Source organism: Coturnix japonica, chromosome 3, assembly GCF_054131305.1.
Source record: "Coturnix japonica strain WE chromosome 3, WE-NBRP24, whole genome shotgun sequence".
In the NCBI taxonomy this organism is placed as follows: domain Eukaryota; kingdom Metazoa; phylum Chordata; class Aves; order Galliformes; family Phasianidae; genus Coturnix; species Coturnix japonica.
In genome coordinates, this window is record NC_140665.1 from 38,064,479 (window position 1) to 38,082,405 (window position 17,927).

The following is a 17,927-nucleotide window of genomic DNA, read 5'->3' on the forward strand; positions in this document are numbered from 1 at the left end:
TGATCTCTCCTTTTGAATCTTTCACACACTTACGTACACACATACAGACACAAACACACACTGAATGATTTTTTAAAAAGATCCTCTGTGGACTGTGGTTTATTAATCTGCATAAGGTAGTGTAAAATGGTGATAAGCTTGTTGTCCTAGTATAAATTTGCTTTGCAGGACCATACATTCCTTCATGCTGTGAGCTTCTGAGATAACAAAGTTTGACAATTTTGCATCCTTGATTTTTAGCCTTTTTTTTTGGAATATGGCTTCCTCTTTCCAGAATGCCAGTTGTGTGGTTTATTTTAGAAAATATCTCTTATCTACCTTCTCCACTCCTTGCAGCCTCCTGGCAAAAAAGTGTTCATCTGAGAAAACTCAAAGACATGTCATTGGAGGTGCCAAAGGGCTTAACTTCTTTGAGAGTTCCTTGAAAATAACTTTTTATAACTGGAGGAGCCATCACATACAGCATAACAGACGTGCAGATACCAGGGTCATCTGCTACTTTACCTTGGAATACTTACCTTGGCTTTTTTCTTAAGTGCTAGTTTTCTTTATTGGACAACTTCAGCTACAGGAGGTGGTTGTACCCACCATTGTTCCCCATATGTGCCAAATAATTATATATTAAAAAAAAAAGGCTGAAGCTAAATTTGAATGTGCTGGGTTTTTTGGTTTTTTTTGTTTTTTTTTTTTCAGGGGGAGAGGGGAATACATTTACGTATGCTGCTTCTTTCTCGATTTAAGTGTTGTTTCTAAAGCATGCCTGTGAATTACTTTTAGAAGCATCAGCCATGGCCATTTCAAAGCATCATCTGCTCAACAGATTTGGAGTAGATTAACCTGTAGTTTCACTGATTTGTTAATTTAGGATGATGTTTCCAGATAGTAGCTTTCTTGCTCCTAGAACTTGATGGATCTAATTTTTATGACTCAGTGTCAGTAATAGTTTACCCCACATACGCTATTGTACCAGTAAGTATAGAATCACAGAATCATAGAATCACTCAGGTTGGAAAAGACCTCAAAGATCATCAAGTCCAACTGCAGCATAACCATAATACCCTATCTCTAACAACCCTCTGCTAAATCATATCTCTGAGCACCACATCCAAACGGCTCTTAAACACATCCAGGGGCGGTGACTCAACCACCTCCCTGGGGAGATTATTCCAGTGTTTAACTACCCTTTCTGTAAAGAAGTGTTTCCTAACATCCAACCTAAACTTACCTTGGCACAACTTGAGGCCATTTCTCCTCATCTTGTCACCTGTCACCAGTGAAAAGAGAATTGTCCTTCTATCACTGTGAGCGCCCTTCAGATACTGAAAGAGAGCAATAAGGTCTCCCCTCAGCCTCCTTTTCCCCAGACTAAACAGCCCAATCTCCCTCAGCCTCTCCTCATAGGGCTGACTTTCCAAGCCCTTCACAAGCCTTGTTGCCCTTCTCTGGACCTGCTTTAGTTCTTCCATGTCCTTTTTGTACTGAGGTGCCCAAAACTGAACACTGTACTCAAGGTGAGGTCTAGAGTATCACCATTAAATCTTATGTAAACTTGTTTCCAGCTCAGACAGTACACTCAATTTTTTTTTTATTCCATACAAGTTCTTCTAATTTCTTTCTTCCTTCACCATTTTTCTTTTAGTTGTTTTTTTTCAAAAGCAGATCCCATCCTTTGGAGCATCTTACCGTTACTGCTCTTGAACTTTGCAAATTGCTCCAGCTGGGCCTGTATAGTAATGAAACCTGTTGTCAGGCTGGTGTAACATTTGGGCACTGCTGCAGAAAGAACAAATGCTGGCTTTCCATCACCTTGGACTTCCTCAGTTCTGGCTGATCTTCAGAGTCTAGAGCCTCCAGATGTGAGGCTGGCAAGGAATTGAATGAAATTGGCAGCTGCAGTATGATAGAAATACACACACAAAAAAGCTATTTTATGTAATGAAAGCAACATACCTTAAAAAAAAAGAGGCAGCTTTCCATGCCTTGCATGGTCCTGTGCACAGTGCCTGGCACTGCAGCTTGAGTTTTGTACCTCTCTGAAAATGCAAGACTCTGACTAGTCCACACAGCCAGACTGCAGAAATTTATGTCTTCCATGCTGGCCTTTATTCACTTGTTCTGCAAGAAGACTTCACTTCCCTCAGGTTGCTTTATCTTTCTCTATGCTCCTTTCCAAGGATCACTGCTGGATCCCTGGAAACCTCCTCAGGGCTGCAGCCTGTGCTGGAGTCTTTGATTTAGTCCCAGGTATCATCACTGGACTTCAGTACCCATCCTGCCACCTGCTTGCAGCAGCACTATTTCCAATACTTCCCTGCATCCTTGCTGCCATGTTGCTGCTGCTTTCTTGCCCTACAGAGCTGGCAGCTTGCTGAGGAGTAGTGGGGAATATGCTCTGTGCCCTAGGGGTGACAGTTGTTTGGCTGCTTATCATAGAATCATAGAATCACAAGGTTGGAAAGGACCTACAAGATCATCTAGTCCAACCATCCCCCAATGAGGACCCAACGTTGGACTGTTTCCAAGAAGCACACAGAAGATAAGTCCCCTGTGTATCAGAATTAGGGAGATGTTTATGAGGTCCATGCACTGCCCTACCTCAAGTGGAATGCTTTGTTCTATGCTTTTAAGTGGGGCTAGCAATCATGCTTGACTTCCTCAGGACTGGCCTGTGTAGAAAAGGTGCTGGCTCTCCCTTTTTCTTCACTGCTCTGCAAAGCAGGTTCAGCACACTTACCATGCTGTGTGCAGTGGAAGCAACAGTACTGAAGGAGTTAGAGATAGTGGTGCTTAAGCTGGCTTTGCAACATTTAGCATTTCACTAGAGCCCGGGTTTGCATGAGAAAGAATGGATCCTTCTCACAGCTCAGGTCAGTTTTAGCAGTATGTACAGCAGCATTATCTCATGTTATTACATCTTCATTATTTCAACAGTGGCCTGTTTCAACTGGCTGTAAGATAGTACTTCATGAAACATTATGCATAATTATCTTCCAACTGCCCAAACAAATAACTAGACTAAACACATTTTCCTTTCCTTTATTTTAAGTTGTCTTTGTTCCTTTGCTGAGGGGAGTTATGTGGTCCTTCATGTTTTCCCAATCCTTCTTGAGTTTGGAGTAACCTGAACCAAAGAGGTGATGATCACTTCTTCAGTGAGCAGCTGTGCCTGGCTCATCCACATTCAGATGGGGTGCTGCTGTGTGGAGAAAGCTGAAAGACACAGTGCAAAAATAAAAGCCAATTTTCAGCTTCTCTATACCTCACTATGTTGTTTTGATAGGTGAGAGGTAACATACCTCACTGTACTGAGAGAAAAATCTGTGTGGCCAGTCCTCCTTTGTAATGTGTGTGAAAAGGAAAGGAGGCCAGAAAGAAACAGTTCCCACCTACTGCAGACATGCTCACTCAACAAAATTAGGAAGATAGTATCTACAGAAATACCAGCCTTTCAAAAGCAGTAAGAATCTGGAGATTACATGAGTGTCAGTATCTCATTTACAGAACCTGTGCAAAACCCTCTGGAAACATGATCCCCATGTCTGTTCAGTTTTTAGCTATTATGCAAAGAGTAATTACATTATCAACCAACCGGTAGAACAGGCAAACACCATGGTGAATGTTATTATGTCCACCCGTCTATTTAATGGATGAATGATCTTTTTACTTCTGCATCTGACTTGTAAAGGATAGAAGGCAAATAAGAACAGCAGCAATCAAACCATGAAATAAGGTAATGGGGATGTTTGCTTTGTTCTGAGGCACCGTGCAAAGAGCCACTTCTGACCAAGTTTGCAGAGATAAATTCCTGTGGCTGACTTTAACACTGTATGTACCTATGTGTCCTGAAAGCAGCACAGCCCTTTGACCACTATGCTGCCAGATTCTGTGGACCTACCCCTCAGCAGAGCTCACAATTTGGGGTGCTGCACTGCTTGCCCAGCTGTTGCACCTTCTGCTCTGATGCTGCTGCAGCCTCTTCAACTCCTGGTGATCTGTAAACATCACCAAGCTCTGAAGCTCCTTCACTTAGGAGAGAGAGGAGAGAGAGCAGTGGTCTCTGGCATTTGAAAGCTGCTCATCTTACCCTTTACACTGTACCAAATTTGTGCTAGAAGACTCTAAAATAAAACTCACTGGAGAAAACGAAGAAATTTCTACAGTGCCGGGAAGCTTTCAATCAGGCAAAAGAGCAAGGTTATATGGTTGCTTGTCTCCTCCAGTTCTCCAGTGTCCACAGCGGCAGGCTGTCAAATCTAATAACTCATATAAAATGACCTTAGAGCCTAAAATGGAAAAAGCAACAGCAACAAATGGCAATGATAAAACAGGAAAAATTGGAAAAACAAAGAAGATAAAGAGAAGCTGATATGTTCTGAGGTTTCTCAAGTAATAGTTAAATGATTAGATAACTGCAATAGAAAATCACAGGACTCAGCTAATGCCATGTGTGCCTGTCATAACTTTGTAGTGTCTCGCCAGTGTGATTGGCTTGTCTGAGAACCTGAAGCATCCCAATTCTCCAGGCCTGGCAGTATGGACCTGTCTGCTTTGTGACTGGGTCACTTTGCAGACTCTGGCCACCTAAGTAGCAGCAAGTAGCCAAGCTGCTCAAATTGACAGCAGCTGGCTGAGCAATAAAGCCTCTGCTGTATATCTTTGTGGGACTGAATACCCCAAACTTCCTGCTCAAAACTGCATTTCCCCTGTGCAGAATATAGCACAGAGTGGGCATGCAGCTGAGCAAAGCTGCCATTGCCTGGCTCTTCTAGGGTGTCATGCCTTGCTGCGAAGGCTATGCATGCTATGTGGGATGAAATCAGGTCTAAGAACATCTGAGTTTGGCCTGAATCACTTGTAATTTAAGCACTAAAATAAACAGAGGGTATTTGGAATGTGTCTTTTGTGACTTGCTCATTTCTGAAGCAGAATGCTCAGTGAATTCACAAGTTTTAATGCAGCGTCAGAAAAAACATACAGATACTGTTGTGATACTACTCTAAGTGCCGAGAGAAGAGTCATAGCAGAAGAATAAAACTCACTGAACTGTTAAGATGTCTCATGATGGATGAGTCAGAAACTCTTTGTTTCCTGCTACACTCTTACCCATTTAGCAGGCGGCAAAACTAGAAAATGGAGCTGTGGATGACAAAGAAGTGATCATTTTTGAAAAAAATTTCCACAGCTTGTGAGGTAATTGAAAGACGTGATTCAGCAGTTCCAAAACACCAGGAGATACACATCTGAGCAATTAAATTCCAAGTTACATTCTGTCTATTTTCAGTAGGCAGGAGCGGGTTCATTCTATGCAGAGACCACTAGTGGATCCATCAGATGGCGTGTAATAAATGGCACCAATGGAAAGACAAACATTTTGAGCCTAGCAATCCTCAGTTTGCATCTTTTGTGAATTCCTGTGGGGAAAGTGTTTTCTGCAGGGAAGGTCTGGAAAGCAGCATTATCGGTTGAGCATCACAACACAGAACAAGGGCAGCTCAGAGGTTGTTATGAGGCTCAGACTGAAGGTTACTCACCTTTGTTAGTCTTCTGTGAGCCCAGCTTACCAGAAGTTCATGTCACATGTATGTGATCCATGTAAGGCATTATCACCTACCACTTAACCCCAAAGATAAAGAGTTAAATGCAGCTTTGGGCCACGTGTGTGAGCCATTAAAGGTACAGGAATCTTCCTGGCACTAGATTTCTTTTAGGGAACTAAAACAAATGGCTTCTATAAGATTTTGAGTCTACCTGCGAATCAAAATGTTCTGTGTTTCAACTTCAAGTGTTGGTCAGCAGAGCAGCTAAGAAAGAAGACTACAGAATAAGTCATGATTGTTTCTTGACATTTTGCTGTTTCAAGCTGTATGTCTTAAAAATAGAATTGGGAGATGCAAGGTAAAATGGGAGCCTAGATTCTACTGGCACAATTTGAAAAGCAACTAGCAAACACATCCAAGAGGAACTTCACAAGGATACATGATTAGGAAAGGGGTTCTTGAGAGCATTATTATTTATACCTATGGCCTCCTTTATTTCAGGAAGGAATTCTGAAAGATCTTTTAGGGAAGTAAAATAAGAGAAAAGCCATGGGGAGAATTGTGGAAAATGAAAAACTCTGAGAGTAGTGCTGTGTATTTACTTCATAAAGGAACTGATTGAGAAATAACTCAGCTCTGATCAGTGTGTATCAGCACTGAAAACATATAATGAGCCGACTTTTCAGTATAGCAGACAAAAGTAAACCAAGGGCATTCACTGAGAGGCAGGCGGTTCAAACTAGGAATGAGGCACACATTTTTAGCAGCAAATGTAATTGAAGCAATATAGCAAGGACTTCACTAAATTTTCCATCAGTGGGAACGCATATAGAAAGACAGAACATTTGTATAGAAGACACTTAGTTGAAGCGCAAATTAATTCATGGAAGTTCAATGACATGTCGTATACAGGAGGTCAGACTGGATTATCACAAATGAGCCATTAGAGCTTTTAAGTCCAAGAATTTATGGGAGATTGAAATGGTATTAACAAATTTTCCTGCAGTAGGATGCCCTTAACAAAGATCAATCTCTCTGTCTATGAATGGATTTCCCATACTTTGCATCACTGCCTTTAGTCTTTCCCAAATAAATTAGATTATGTAGTGAGATCGATAGTGATTTCATAGTGTCTTCACTATTTCAGCCTGCCTCAGCTATTGGAAGAAATGTCTAGTCAAAACATTACAAAGTATTTTATTCCATTTTAGAAAGGCATCCAATCATATCTCATTACAGAATATTAAAATAGTTCATAAGAAAGTCTTAACAAACATAGTGAAATTATCAACCGAGAAATCTTACAACTTTGAAACTTCTTTAAACTTAACTCTGGACATGTTTTATCAAGAACTAAAGAGTTTTTCAGAATAATTATGTTTGCAGTCTCAATTTCACTTTTTTTTTCTTTTTCTTTTTTTTTTCTAAGTTAGTCAATGCAAAAGTTTGAGTCAGACCACATGAAAAATAATCTTTGCATACTTTAATAGCTCCATGGATTTTCTTTCATTTTTTCAAATATCCCAAACTTGATGTGTGTTAAAACCAAATCTGGAAAATGTCAGTCCCGGAAAGCATGTTTGTCAACTTAATGGCAACCAAAGAAAGAGGAGTGGTTTTATTAAGAACTGAATTCGGTGGTTATTATAATGGAAATCTTGTGCCTATTATCAGACTGCCTGAAGTAAGATGCAAACATTAAGGGACCTGCCAGCAGAAGTTGCCTGGGAGATGTGCTGAAACAGCCTGTCTCATGGTGCCTGGGCTCCTTTATTTCCCTGGCTGACTACATTCACAAGCCTCATCATGCCAGTTTGCTCCAGTCCTTTCCCGTCCCTCCCCAGCAGTCAGGTGTTGCAACCTATTTGCAGTGAGGAGACTTCCTTCTTGGGTGAACTTTCTTTTACCTGGCAGGAGAAAATCCTCAGGAATGAATGAAGTCTCACTATCTGTGAAGTAGCTAAAGGATTAGAGATGTCTTTTCAGTTCACTGAAGGTTGCTGATAAAGAGCACAGCAGCACTTTGTGAGGAGTGCAGAAGAGTACAGGCCCCATAAAAGACTACGGAAGATTTTTTTCCAAGTCCAAGCTGATCATCTGTCTCACCTCCACTGAAAGAAGCCCTTTGGTGGCTTCCCTCCCACCTCAGCAGAAAAGAAGCTACAGCTGCTGTGCTGCACCGTGCTCTTAACCCTGGAAATGCCCACTGCTGGGACATGCAGGTGCTGCTTCCTATTTACCTTTGGCTAGGGTGAAACCAGCCAAAGAGAAAACAGCCTTTAGCAAATGAAATAGTTGGGGGCTGGGAGAGTGGAGTTAAGAGTGGCTTCTTCCCACAGTGAATGGAAGCCAAAATGGTTGTGAATCTCATTTCAGCATCTAGCAGAAAAACTGCCAGCCTGGTAATAGTAAAGATGATAATTGTATGTTGTTTAATCTCATCTGGATATGTCCCCTCCAGTGGTTTCCTGCTGGTAAACCACAGCGAAGGGAGGCAGTAGTAAGTAAACTAGTGGAAGTAAGATGAAATATTGCCTGCTCCTCTGGTTAATAGGGGATTCATTTGAAGAATATTGCTAATTAAAACCAATAGTATTTTCCTCCATCTGAGCTTTCAAGAACAGAGGACGTTTTATTTCACTGAATCACTTATAGTTTAGGGAATTCACTGTGACAAAATACTAGCAATGTAATAAATTGTGCTTGTGCTCTAAGAGCAGTGTGTGAGATGGGTCCCTTACAGAATGTGAGTAACTGGTTTCACCCCTAAAATGTCCAAAGGAAAGGGCAGGTTGGGTTTAGAGAAGCAAAATCCACCTTCAGCCTATACCCTTAGGAGCAAGAAACTGCCAAACTGCTGTGGTTACTGGGAAAAGGATTCATGTGTCCCCAGGCTGCTCATGTGGCTCCAAGGTTGCTGGAGCTTCCAGAGCCCGAAACCCTGGGTTTGCCTGCAGTGCCAACAGTAGCACCAGCCTGTGGATGGCTTGGTGACTCACAAGGAGTGCAGAGCATGTGGCTGCTTCTTGCAGCTTTCCTCCAGTGTGGCCAGAGGGAGGTGAGGTTGCCTTAAAGGCTTTGACTTTATTAAATGCCTCAGAACTCAACTGAGCAATGCCAGTGAAGAGGTTTTGTGAGGGAAGTGACATCTTTCAGCATTAGAGAGACCTTGTGCTCAGCGCCTACTTAGTTCAGCAAGATTCTAAGCTTGTGCCCAAAGCTGAGGAAACAAACCTACATTTTCTTCAGCTTGCCTATTCACGAGTGCTTTGTGTCAGCAAAACATGCCTCATCATGTGGCTACCGGATGTTTTCTTCACCTCCTGCACCATTTCCACAGATCCCACTTCAGCCCACTTCCACCACAACAAATGGGACAGTCAGTTTTTGGTTCTAGCATTGCCAGCAGACTGCAGGAGGTGCTGGATCAACTCCCTGTGTGTTGACAGCATCTGAAGGCTGGCTTCAAACATGGTTGAGCTGAGTAGGCTTTGCCCCTACTCCAGAATTTAATGTGAAGGGGCAAGTGAAGATGCTGCTGAGAAGTGTTGGCATCCGTTCTGATCAGAGGTGTCTGAGCTGTGTCCTGTGGGATGTCCTCTGCCTGACTCCCATTCTGGCCATTGGCTGACTTGTTATGGTATGCTCTGCATCCATATTGTCTAAGGCCAGACTGTTCTGCTGCAAGTGATCTATCCCATATCTGAAGCAAATGTCCTTTAACAGACAATTCAAGTGAAATAATGAATGAATTAGAAGCTGAAGCTTCCTCTTTTTCCACTTTTTCCAGTTACATTTTTATGTATATTGGTTTTTGGTGTGGGCAACGTATTCCTCTTCTCATCACATGCTTTTGTGCTCTCAAGGCTTGAACAGCCCTTTACTATTTTGAGAAGCTCCTGTTTACCTCTTTTCACCTGTGCTCTGCTTTCTGGCCCTTGTTCTTCTCTTATTGACTCCTTGAGGGTACACAGATGGTAGCCTGGAAGCCAAATGGAGTGATTCGGAGGGACTGTGAGAGGGATAATTAAAAAAGGCAGGGAAAAAAGAGGGGGAAAAGAAAGCTGTGCTCACAGACTCTTCTAACAGCAAAACCCTGGTGCGTATCAGTGTGCTGGATCTTGTCAAGATGCAGGTAATAAATAATTATGGGAATGCATCCTACACACATTTGGCTTGTTGGCTGTAACCACGTAGCCCTTTTCAGAGAGGTAGAACCATTCCATCCCAAAGCACCTTCTGTCAGCTGGGAAGGATCTGCCCATCCACACGCAGTGCCATAGGTAGCCTGTGGACGTCAGTAAGTAAATACAAATACTCTTAGCACACAAAATATTACCGCTCTGTCACCTGTTAATACAGCATCGTACCGCCTTCCTACGTTTGCACGTGAAATGTAGCCAAGCTCATAAAAAGAACAGTGTAGCTGGGCTGACGATACAGGCTGCAGAAAGCAGCCGCGGTGGAGGCGGCTCAGTCATTAAGCAGCAAAGGGAACGGGCAGAGCATAGTGCCTGCGCAGGGGACACCTAGCGGCGGCTGCTAAGCTGGGGAGCTGCTCCTCTGCAAAGCGCTGGGGCTGCTGGAGGGGACTCCTCGAGAAGAGATAGTTTTTCTGGTGATTGAGTTTTCCTTCAGGGCGAGAGGTGCAGAGTGAAGCGTGGCTGTCAGCGAGGGGGATGTAGTCAGCAACTGCTGTGAGGAGTCTGAGCTCCAAGAAACCAGCTGGGTTTTGGAGTGAAGGAGATTATCCGCGGTGAGCATCCCTGTAAGCGCTGCTATGAGGAGAGCTCGGCCAGCAGGGAAGTCACAAGCAAGTGCTGACGGTCTCACTGTGTGTTCCTTGCACCTCCCGTAATTCCCTATCATTCCGCTGACTTTTCCTGGGCGAGCTTTTAAAGAAGCGAACTTTCCAGGAAGGATATGGTCTATGATATGATTCAAATGGAAGAATACAGTTTTGTCCACTTGCGGTTTTGGGGTGAGTTTTATTTTTAATGCGTAGTAGGCTCACAAAATCATAGAAATGCTTGAGTTGGAAGGGTCCCTTAAAGGCCATCTAGTCCAACTGCAGTGCACAGGGACACCCTGCAGCTCAGCCCCATCCAGCCTGACCCTGAGTGCCTGCAGGTGTGGGACATCGACCATCTCTTTGGGCAACCTGTGCCAGCACCTCACCACCCCTACAGTAAAAAACTCCTCCTTATCACCTGAAATGTGTCTTGTCCTGGGTGCCTCGGATGTTTGGCATACGCTTGGCAGTTCCTTTCTATTAAAACCTTCCCCAGCTTCCAGCACGGGGTGGGCAGTGAGGACAAGCTTGTGGGGCAGCAGAGCAGCATTGCAGGGCAGCCGGCCGCCTGCACTGCACCAACCGGTGCGACCAGAACAGTACTTGTGTGTGAGAGATGGATGCAGGTGGAGGGGAGAATGAGCAGGAGGGCTAAGAAAATGAAACAGCACGGGTTGTCCTGTTGGGTTCTGTCGGAGCAGCCCTTATTTCCAGTGATGGAGCTGGAATGAGATGGAAGCAAGTGCGTCGGTGCCGATAGTATCCTCTGTTTTGCAGCTTCCGCGTGCACGGCTTCTTGCAGAACTGGCCGCAGAATCGGAATAGGGAAATTCAAATCCCCTAACGAGACTTGGGTTTGCCTACCAGAACGCGTTGGAGGAGGGGGAGGAAAATGCGTGCGCCCGGCCGAGGCTCATTTGGCAGGTAAACTCCAGCGCTCCTTCCCTCCGCCCCACCTGTTGCCGGTCAGCCCATCCCAGCCCAACCCAACGCCAAAACGCCCCGCGACCCCCGCCGGGGGCAGGAGGCGGCCGGCACGCCGCGGGGCGGGGCCTGGCTGTTCGATTGCGCGACAGCGTGAGAGGCCAATGGGGAGTTAGGGCTCCCCCGGGACCGAGAGCGGAGCCAATGCAAGGCGGGGCCGGCAGGAGGCGGGGCTCGGCTGCGTGCGGGGGACGGAGGGAGCGGGCGTGAGCGGGGCTGCTCCCCGCCCCTCCCTCCGCCTCCCCTCCCGTCCGGCGGCGGAGAGCACTCGGGAGCCAGCGCCGGGCAGAGCGCGACGGAGCGGGCGGCCACTGGAGGTGGAGCGGTCACCATCCGGCTGTTTGTGTTTGCGGCTCCGCGCCCCGAGGGACGGGCGGAGAGGAGGAGCGGCCAGGGGGCAGCGGAGCCCGCGTGGGCGATGGGGGTCCCGCGGTCGGAGCGTGGGCTGCAGCGGCTGCAGGTAAGGGAGGGAGCGGAGCCGAGCCGGCCGCCGACGGGGCGCCCGGGGGGGGATCTCTGGGGACACGGGAACGCTTCTCCCCGCTGGGTGCCTGGGTGCCGGGGGGGGGGGGGTCACTGTGCTGCGTGCGTACGGGGCTCCGCTTTCTCCGGGCTCTTGGGGCCGAAGGGCGGCCGCGGTCCGGCGCGGCGCTCGAGGGGGCCGCTCGCTTTCCGAGCTACACCGCGATCCGCCACATCCATACAACCCGGAGAGCGGCGCTGGGATGAGAGCCTCGGGGAGGTCACAGCCTCATGGGGAGCAGCTCTGCTCCGGCACGGGGCTCCGAGCTGCGAAGCCCGCTGAAGGGATCGTGGCAATCACGGAGTTAGTTTGCTCGGAGGGCTCGGAGCGGAGCTGCGGTGCGGGGGGCACCTCGCGTCGGGGAGAGCGGAGAGAGGCTGCTCAGCCCTTGCTGCTTCCCCAAGTGGATTTCGTGCTTTTTACTTATTTACCGCATACGAGGCTCAACCTGCGTTTCAGTCCGTATCCTTCGGCACTCTTTGTTGCCGTGTGCTCTTCAAGGGTGGGTGCTGCATCTCCCGGCTCATCGCTTCGGTTCGTTATATGACAGCCCCTCGGGATGGACTGGACGCGGATCTGTTCTTCCGGCCCTGTCACTGTGCGTGTCGGTGCGGGTGTGCAGGCAGCGCTCCTGACAAAGACAACTCCGAAGTTGCCAAACGTCAGGTGTGGTTGTTAGCGGGCACGGAGCGGGGCAGGGAAGGCGTATGGGTGCCGGGTCGCTTTAATGCGCAGATAGCTCCAATGTCTGCTTTTGGTCCGGCTTCATTAGGGAAATGAGTTTGGGTTTTCTGCATCATAAAAACTAGAAGTTAACAGCGAATTGCTTACGTTAATTTTCCCAAGCTCTTTTGTGTGCGGCTTTCACTTCTACGAGTTAACGCTAGATGGCTTTCTTATATCAGATATCCCACAGGGAAGGGAAGCGTGTCATCTGTTTCTGCAGCCTACTATTTCTGGTTTTGTCTATTTTGTTCCTTCGTGTGAATAGTAAACTGACTTCTACATCAGTTCGGTGCTGATGGGAGCAGAGCAGAATTTAGTTTGCTCACTGGCTGACATCATTCAGCGATCTGATCAGCTTGCCTTCATGTTTTTGGGCTTTATTTTCTACGTGCTGCTACCAAAAGCTAAAGGAAGTTTTCTTAGTTGGAAGATAGTTCTGAACAATATTTACATTTCTTTAAAGGAAGGCAGCTGGATAGGAAAGGTTGTTTGAAAATGGAAAGAAACACCAATTCACTCTTGGTTATTACTTAGTTGGACTGCATTTCAAGAAGGACCACAGTATATTTGTCAGCTGATTTGTCTCCGGCTTGTATCCGTAACTGCTTCAGACAGAAATATTTTAGAGCTGGCTTCAGGAACACGGTGCATCGCAGCCTGTTGGGGATAGGAATGCGTAGGCCTGATGCTCTGTTCATCTTGTTCTTCAATCTTTCCAAAGCTGTGCCTGTTGTCAGTGCAGTCCAGCATTTCCTCTCTGTTTGTCTCTTTGCTGCTACCTCTGAAATACTCGACTCTTACATTTGATCTTTGAAATGTGTTTCATTATTAATGCAAAAATGTTTAAATCATCAAGAACGATGATGCGTTAGGGATATTTAAACATCACTTAAGCTCCACAATAGTTTATTAATAATTTATGTAGCATTCATATAAAACAAGATCACGGGGAAGGCTCTGAATGTATTGTCTTGGTTTGGCAAGTCCATTGTGGTAGTTTACCAGGTCATGCAGCACTTTAGATGTAACAAGAAGGAATATCTACTTGTAAGGATGCCAGGCTGTTTCACCAATCATGTTGGATCAATTAAAGGTGTCATTGTATATGCCAAGGGTATGATCTGAAACCTAGAGCTAAATGAAACCTCATTATTTATATGTTTCCAGCTGGTATTTGCTTGCTGTGCCAATCAGGCTGTTCTTTAAGGTTTCTGTTTTGTTGTCATAAGAGAAAGATAATTCAGTCTTTCTTGTGGACACTTACTGACAAGCACTATTACTCAAGTGCATTGTGAAATGTTCTTGCAGATGTCGAGTGAAACGAGGAACTAAGCAAAGCAGTGGTCACACAGGCAAAGCCTCTTTTTCTGCCTGATGACCCTTACAAGTGAACTGAGGCAGTTCTTTCATCACCATCAGCTTCATGTTGGATGTGGTAGTCAGGCATTGCCCCTAAGATTGTTATGTGCAGAGCAGCAGTTCTGTCTGCAGGAGGATGTATTTGCTTGTTGCCTTAACTGGGAATAAAATTACATTTAGGCAGCTGGCTGTTAAGATATTACCGGTAGGTTCATGCTTTTTACTGGTAAGCGTTATAGTTTGGTAATAAGGAGTGAGAAGTGTATCTTGCATTTTCCTACTAACATTACAAGTTCCTGGTTGTGGAAGGAGGGTGGGGTGCTGGGTTATCTTGTTTCTCACATTAGTCATCCAAGATTACCTAACATTGGCCATACTGACAGCTTGAAATGAAGTCATGGTTTGATGAATGTTCCTTTCTCTTTCACTGCAGTTTTTGCTTTAAAATGTTTTACTTCCATATTCCATTTGTGCTCAAGCTTGAATGGTTGTTTGGGCAAGCTGCACTGTGAAGCAGAGGAGTAAAGAGGAGATGGCTGACTATTTGTTGTGGTGCTGTACTTACAGTAAAAACATATTAATATGCTAAGCAGCATCATTTGCGTTCAATCTTTAAAACATCCCGCAAAGTTAAGACAAGTATCACTTCCTCTCTTTATTTTTAAGAGGAATTTCATCCTCTTATGGTTCAGAAAGTTTAGGCTTTAGGTGCACCTCAGTATTTTTCTGCCCTGTTTTTTGTTGTTGTGTTGTTGTTTTTTGTTGTTTTTTTTTTAACTGTATAATTTTGGGCAAATAATGTAATAAGTGTCTACCAACCTGAGAATCCAATGTCAAGCTTTAATTGTGGAATTTGCATTCAGTAGATAGAAAAGTGCTAAACATACTTCTCTATTAAAGAAACACTAATTATTTTTAATACAGATTGTGTTAAGAATACCATAAATTCTTCATAACACTCAGCAGTGATGCCATATGACTTGAATTTTTATTATTTTTAAGCTTGGACTTCATATGAATTAATCTCCTGAATGTGTAATGAATGTAATCAGCAGCTGCTCCGTCTTTTTGAACCCACCAGCAAACAGCCTTCGTGGATCTGTCGTGAAACGTTTTAAGAATAGTAGGTGTTTGAAAGGAAGTGGGCATTGTTTTGGTTACTGTTATCTGGGGAGTTCTGTATTCTTGAAGAAAATGGCCTGTACTTGCTAAAGAATAATTCTGTTTATTTGTTTAGGACTAAGAGATGTGATGAAGAAAGATGCTGTAGTGGGAGGAGGGAACCTCTTGGAAATAAGGGAATCTAGCAAGCCCTGAAGGAGAGGTATCAAGCTGTGCTGTAGTAGCTAGGAAGGCGGCGGTAGCTGAAGTTTTTCTGACATCCCCTCCCCCTCAGCTGCTCTGTGAATTCAGATGCTTAAATGAAATTCTGAGCACAAGACTTGGAGTTCTGCTATTGACTCTGATTCTTTTCTTACATAATGTCTTCATTTGTTGCCCTGCATCCTGCAGTGTGACATATCCAGCTTTGCAGACATTTGTATAATCCTCCCATAGCGTTTGCCATTCCTTCATTCTTTCCCCTCTCCCTTCACTCCCTGTTGCCTCCTAACTTCTCGCTGGCATGGTGCCTATCGACTGTGATGATGCTTTCTGCAGCCTCATCTTTTGAAGCACAGGAATTTCAAAATACAACTAACCAGACTTAAGTGATACAAAAAGGGTTTGATGGGATTTATGTTAGAGGATACATAACACGGATACAGAGCTCTGATACGAGCCAACAGTCTGGGCTTCTGTTTCTCTTTTGGTTCACCAGCCCTTATTTTAAATCTGATACAGCCCATGAAGCTGTTTTCCTTTGGTTTGGGGTTTTTGATTTTTCTTTGGGCACTCGCTTATTCTGTATGTATGAGAGTGAAAGGAAATTCTAAACTACTGTTCAGTTACCCCTGTTTTGTCCTTCATCTTGAATTTTCACACTTATTCCCATCACATCTGATAAGTTGTTAAAGGCTATGAGAATTAAGTGGCAAGTAAGGGGGATAAGAACATAAAGGGGAGTAAGAAGAGAATATGGCTTTCTGTAGATGTTATAAATGCACCGAGTATTAAAATCCTTGCTGCTTTTTTTTTTTTTTTTTTTTTCCCTTGGGGGAGTAGAAATGAATTCTGCAATTAATGCATAGTTAGCAAAACTGTCATTGCAAATGAGTGTTCTCTTTCTCTGTCTCTTACATTTTGTGGAGGAGGCATTTGTGAAAGATAGGATATCTTATTCTGTGGTCTTTTTTTCTTTGTTGTTGGTTTTTCTTTTGCTTGTTTGTTTATTTGTTCATCTAAGAGCTAATCACATGTTCTTCCTCTCTGATTATTTTCATTTGTGGTTTTCAGTTCAAAGCCAATTATTTCCTAGTTTTAGATACCGAAGGATTTTGTTTCCTTGGATGTTCTTTAAGTATTTTTCTAGGTTCTCAGCACTGAAAAGTGAATACTTGACATGTATTGCAATGTGAATTCACTTTAAATGTGTGTGACATAAGGTGTGTGTGGGGGGGGGGAAGTGGGAACAATGTGTCTTTGTATATGCATACATCCTCATTCATAATGTGATATAGTATATATGCAAGCATACATCTCTTACTTATTGTAGTGGCCAGCTGCTCTAGAAGAATTAGGAGCAGCTTAAGGTGATCAGGTTATCTCGCTGCTCTGCTGTAGTAAACTAAGCCTTTGTGAGGTTGTCAGGACAACAGCTTATTATTTTTGTTCCTAGTATGCTGTGTGTCTTTTTTCCCCTCTATAGCAATGAAGGGAGCTGTTTCAAAGAGTGGTTGTGTTGCCATGCAAGGATTGCCAGCTGTGATTTGGGTTCAGCAGGATGCTCTGGGTTTGTCATGTAAAAATTCTAATTGATGATGAATGCAAACCCAGTGTGAGAACAATTTTCATTCATTGGACTAATGCAAAACAACCCATTGTATTTATACATCCATAGCCTATTTTCTCAGCAGTATTGTCATTACTCTTCTGTTCTCTTCCATCTGAATCCCAGAGAAAAGCGTTTTATGTTTGGCAGTATGGAACCTGTGATATGAGCTGAGACAAGGTAGGAATTAGTTTGCATCAGCATGCACTTGTTTGAAACTAGAAAGATAACAAGTGAAACCATTGGGAATTTCTGTTAGTTTCCTTCATCGTATGTTTCACAAAAACGTGGTATGCAAATGGTGCTCCTTGAAACTATACAATCACTGTTTTAGTGTTGCCATTATGAAAGGCCACTAATCTCATTATACAGTAAATGAGATATGGCAAGCTGAATGACTGAAAGGTACTTCTCTGCATGCAGTGCAAGAGTGGCAGTAATTTTGGCTGAAATAACATAAAGGTTATTAGTATGTGTATGGTAACTGTTGAGTCACTGCCTGAGCCACTGATTTAGCACCTGGGAAAGGACCTGGTCAGCCCTGGGAGCACAGGTGAAGGCAATTCAGATGTGTGAGCAGAAGGGGTGGAGCCTGGCTGCACCTCTCTTAGACCTCATTTCAGGGCTGACCCCACTGGGGAAGGATCTATGGTTGGAGATCCCTCTCTTGTGGAGTCCTTTCTATGAGTGTTAGTATTCAGAGATAGGTGAGCACCTTTACTTTTCCTGTGAAATACCACGTTATCTGCACAGGTCCCTTTACTGTTACGTCCCTGTATTGCCTTTCCTCCACGTTAATCTGTCCAATTGCTACAGCATGTTTAGGGCCAGGAAACTTATTGAGATGTTCAGCTGGAGCAGTTATATGAAGAAGGCTTTCAAATAGCTGTGGTTTTAATTTTTTTAAATCTTAAAATGTGCTAACATGTGGGATTTGTTTTGACACTTTCATAGCTGCATTTATACTGCTAATATAAAGATATCCCTTAGTCTGATCCTCTAAGTCTTCAATCTGGGTTTATCTATATAAGTCAATTAAATGATGTGCAAATAGCAAAAATCCTTTGTCAGAACAGT

At 44.2% G+C, this 17,927-nt stretch overlaps 1 protein-coding gene across 14 annotated transcripts in view; it reads left to right on the forward strand.

Annotated features, from left to right (window-relative positions):
• The first annotated feature begins 11,562 nt into the window (after positions 1 to 11,562).
• The window catches only part of SIPA1L2 (signal induced proliferation associated 1 like 2), a 123,879-nt gene continuing 117,514 nt past the window's right edge, over positions 11,563 to 17,927 (forward strand). For all 14 annotated transcript variants that reach the window (XR_014943916.1, XR_014943917.1, XM_085541305.1 and 11 more), the window contains exon 1: positions 11,563 to 11,773. The gene's annotated coding sequence lies outside the window, so the exon portion shown is untranslated. The remainder of the gene's footprint in view (positions 11,774 to 17,927) is intronic.